We start from the raw sequence: 5,000 nt of genomic DNA, 5'->3' as shown, positions 1-5,000 counted from the left end.
ACCAAGGTAATTGACTAGTTGTCAAGAAGCAAAGTCCTCTGTTACCCGGTTCTTGAATTCACGTCGGAGCACCGATGGGAACTTTTTCCATTTAGTGAACTATATCGCGGGTGATAGGACGTTTTTGGAAAGTGACGGGTTTTCAAATCGATGGTGAGTTCACCTTTCCTTACTGATGTAATTTGAGTTTGATTCGTGTTTATATATAGACTTCTCGTTGATTGTAGATCGGATTTATTGGCCGGTCTTCTTTCCTGTAATTATGTTTTGCCTGTGTTTTTTGACAAAATGTTTAATACGTTAATGTTCTCGTGAATTAAAATTTCCCAGATTTCAATTTACTAATAATCTATTTCCTCAACAGATGCAGAATTGAAGTTTGTTATGGATTCGTTACCCATCCTACGCGTTTTCAATGTTTTTCGACTTCAAAAGTAGATTTCTGATGATGGACCTCAAAGAAGGAGTATGGCTGATTCACGATTTTGGTAAATATAATCGGCGTTAATTAATGAAGGTGAGCATATAACTAACACTTATTTTTTCAAAACAATTATGCAAGCTAACCCTCCCCGATTCAGGGGCGGGGCCCCTGAAGAGGGGAGGGTGTCCCCTCTTGGTATACGGTAGACTTTTAGTCTACCGTATGCCAAGAGGGGGGCTTGCATACCTTTTTTTTTTTTTTTTTGTAGATTCTAGTTTGGTAATATGGTGAGTTGTGAAATATACTTAAGAAAAAAATAAGTATTGTTTATATAACTTTTTGAACAATGCATACATAGCCAATTATGGTGGAGAATGGTCTGTAATCTTTACTTTTTCACAGGTCCTGTCCAGGGCAGAGTTTCAAGAGCAAGAGCCTTCTTATATCCAAAAACTGCCAGAGGAAAAGTCTGACCTAGGAGTGTTCGAAATGCATTTTCTAAAGGCTGAACTATGGTAAAGTATGAATTAATCTTTGTCTTGGGTGTAAAGAGAGCAGTCATTTATGAACCTACTGTAAATGTGGAATTATATTTGCCTTCAGCATATGTTCCGACACAGATACAAATCATCGTCCTTTATGTAGGGATATTGTTTTCAGCGTTGCTGGAATGAACGGTCATTATTAACGAGGTAGTTAATGACAGGCGGGAGAAAGGGCAAGGAATACCCCTCCCCCCGAAGCTAGTCAAATTATTTTCACTGAACTTTTCGGCCGTATCATGTACCGGTGTATTGGTGCTCCCTCAAGTGAATTTTCATTTTATTTTTCTTTCAGGAAGTGATTACCGTCTGTTGATCGGTTACAAACTCAGCGACTTCTACAGGCAGCGATGTCGACCGATTATTTTTGGCTGAACACGCGGTTACCTAATACCTAATACAAATTCATTGCTGTCAAACTTCTAACTTCCGTCAAATGTACTTGTGGAATCCTCTAGATTTCTAGTAGTTGAAAAGTTGAACCAGGAGTTCAAGGCATACATCTTGTGGATTGTCATGTTTTCAGATCTTGCTAGTTGTCAAAACTAGTCAAAACTACTAAACCCTATCTTAAATTATTAGAAAGTATTAAGATTAAATCTCTTGAAGAATTAGTTTACTATGTACTGTATAATATATTAAATAAATTTCAAAGAATGTTTAAGGTTGAATATACATAAATTTTCTATGATTCTAATAAAAACAACTGACTTCCTACTGTTTCCATCTACAAATGCTTGAATTTAGTGTTCTGGCCTTAGATGTCCTAGCCATATTTAATTATAAAGTGACAAATATGGATAACAACATTGCTATTTGTACGATTGTAGTTTATATGAACATTAAGAGAAAGTGCCATATAAAACTAAGATTATGGTTATCCTTTTTTAATTATTTCTGATTAAAATCTAAGTTATAAAATGCAAAGCAAGACCAGTTAGTATATATCGTTGGTCTTTAGTATGCCTTCATTGAGCGTTATTTCTAAAATAAAATAATGGTGAAATCTTGGTACAAATACTCTTATCATTACCGATTGAAGATGAGATTTTGCTAAATGTCTGCTTTTATTCATCGTTTTTTAATTAATGAGGCCCGGTAATTATAAAGTTTCTTTGCTGTAATTAAAACCGTTAAGTAACTTTTATTGGCAAATGCTCTTAAACAATCGATTTCCTATGAAAGAATGTTCAGTTCGAATAAAAAAAATTGGCTCGTGGAAATCTTTCGTCAGCTGTCTCAAGTGTTCCCATGACAAAACAGACAAGGTGTTGCTCTTCTTACTACTATGAAATGGGCGGAGCCCTCTCCAACCTTAACGAATCAAAGACAGCAAAGGGGTGTTTTTGCTAGTGAAAGCATTAAAATTTTACAAATAGAGTTGCCATATTTAATTGTTTTATCATTTGACGTTTCGAATATTCACTGCAAATACTGAATACACGACTAACTTACATTAAATTATTGGAGTATCGCAGCTAAACAATACCTCCCGTTAACAGCTACATTAGATTATTTCGACATTAGTCTTGTTCAAGTCACCGATGAAGGAAAAAGTACTTTCAGATATGGTTCGATGTAAAAATAATAAAAAAAAACCACCATATATGAGTTATACCGGCCTACATGACATTCAGAGAGAGAGAGAGAGAGACAGGCTGGTGAGGAAGTGAGAAGGGGTGAAAAGGAGGGTGGTGAGAGCGAGAAGGGGTGAAGGTATTTATGCTGGTTAGATTCAATTTTGCTAATATTGTTGTTTTTGCATCTGTCATTTCCATGGAAATTTTTAAAATCAAAATTTTCAACTATCACATATGAAATGCAACCCCTGCTCCCACGCCACAAATATTTTGGGCTGGGAATTACGACCTTGCTCAAGCATCAATTTTTTCATACTCATTTTAATCGAGTTTTAGGTATAGTTTTTATTCTATCTAGTGGGCGTAACCCCTAAATAAGTTAAAATGTACCACTTGAGCAAATCTTTTGCGTGTTTGCAATTGTTTTGTGCCTTACAGTTGTAAGGCATTGGGTAATATTAATCGTGGAAAATTTAGCATGGTTTAGTGTATATAGATATACTGTATATACTTGTATGCCAATAGGCATACGAAATGTTTCTGACTATAGTCCATTTCTTTTAGCGATGCAAATTTGTACCGACTCGCAGCGGTGCCCTTTTAGCTCGGAAAAGTTTCCGGATCGCTGATTGGTTGGACAGATAATTCTAACCAATCTGCGAACAGGAAACTTTTCCGAGCTAAAAGGGCACCGCCGCGAGTCGGTGCAAATATGACTCGCTAAAAGAAATGGACTATAGTGACCGTTTCTCTACGCCCTTGTAGATTTCCCAAGACTACTCGTACTTAATATAAGCCAGATAAACTATGTAAAACAAGGGTCATTATTATTGCTGCCTTAATCACCTGTTTTGCTGAATCATAATCAGGGCAATTAAAACGACACATAAGCATGGTACCGTGGTCGCTGATTTTATCGTGCCCGACGTATAGCTACTAAATTAAGCTGAGGTAATAATAATAAATAAAAGATACGACCTGCATTGCATTCTCAGCATCTGTGTTTCTTGGTGGGTGGTGATTAGAGTGATGACGACCACAATTCTAGCATACAAGGGTAGCTTACTGTTTGCGGAGAGAAAGTGATTGCTAGAAGTGCCATAGCCTCTGTACCATGGTCTTCCACTGTCTTTGGGTAGAGTTCTCTTGATTGAGGGTACACTGGCACACCCTTCTATGTATTTATCTTTCTCTTGTTTTGTTGAGTTTTTATAGTTTATATAGGAAATATTTATTTCAATGTTAGTGTTAAAATATTTTTTTTTTATTATTTCCTTGTGGGTACCTCGGGTACACTATTCTATCTTATTTCTCTTCCTCTTGCTTTGATGAGTTTTTCAAGTTTATATAGGTAATATTTATTTCAATGTTAGTGTTAAAATATTTTTTTTTATTATTTCCTTGTGGGTACCTCGGGTACACTATTCTATCTTATTTCTCTTCCTCTTGCTTTGATGAGTTTTTAAAGTTTATATAGGAAATATTTATTTCAATGTTACTCTTAAAATATTTTTTCTCATTTCCTTTCCTAACTGGGCTGTTTTCACTATTGGAGCCCCTGATCTTATAGCATCCTGCTTTTCCAACTAGGGTTGTAGCTTGGCAAGTAATAATACTGTTTGCAGAGAGAAAGTGATTGCTAAAAGTGCCATAGCTTCTGTACCATGGTCTTCCACTGTCTTGGGGTAGAGTTCTCTTGATTGAGGGTACAATGGCAAACCATTCTATGCATTTATCTTTCTCTTGTTTTGTTGAGATTTTATAGTTTATATAGGAAATATTTATTTCAATGTTACTCTTGAAGAGAAAGTGATTGCTAGAAGTGCCATAGCTGTATCATGGTCTTCCACTGTCTTGGGGTAGAGTTCTCTTGATTGAGGGTACAATGGCATACCATTCTATGTATTTATCTTTCTCTTGTTTTGTTGAGTTTTTATAGTTTATATAGGAAATATTTATTTCAATGTTACTCTTGAAGAGAAAGTGATTGCTAGAAGTGCCATAGCCTCTGTACCATGGTCTTGCACTGTCTTGGGGTAGAGTTCTCTTGATTGAGGGTACACTGGCAAACCATTCTATGCATTTATCATTCTCTTGTTTTTTTTAGTTTTTATAGTTTATGTAGGAAATATTTATTTCAATGTTACTCTTAAAATATTTTTTCTCATTTCCTTTCCACACTGGGCTGTTTTCCCTGTGGGAGCCCCTGATCTTATAGCATCCTGCTTTTCCAACTAGGGTTGTAGCTTGGCAAGTAATAATAATAATAATGATAATGATAATAATGATGATAATGATAGTGATAATATTAATAACGAGGATGATAATAATAATAATAGAAAACCCTGTATGTAGCTAACGATGGTCTTATAGCTAGTACGGGCTGTTATTCCTCGGAAATTTCCCAGCCGAAAACCATTAACGAGTAGTTCATATTACTATACGTTAAGGAAA

At 35.6% G+C, this 5,000-nt stretch overlaps 1 long non-coding RNA gene across 1 annotated transcript; it reads left to right on the top strand.

The window, feature by feature from the left end:
- The first annotated feature begins 80 nt into the window (after positions 1-80).
- Positions 81-1,679, top strand: LOC137630867 (uncharacterized). The gene is made up of 4 exons (XR_011041781.1): positions 81-153; positions 365-517; positions 827-939; positions 1,262-1,679. It is a non-coding gene; the product is annotated as an uncharacterized lncRNA (long non-coding RNA).
- Positions 1,680-5,000: the final 3,321 nt, after the last annotated feature.

The sequence above is a fragment of the Palaemon carinicauda genome, chromosome 39 (assembly GCF_036898095.1).
Source record: "Palaemon carinicauda isolate YSFRI2023 chromosome 39, ASM3689809v2, whole genome shotgun sequence".
Taxonomy (NCBI): domain Eukaryota; kingdom Metazoa; phylum Arthropoda; class Malacostraca; order Decapoda; family Palaemonidae; genus Palaemon; species Palaemon carinicauda.
The sequence above is the reverse complement of the archived record's forward strand: the minus strand, read 5'-3'. Positions and strand labels throughout refer to the sequence as shown.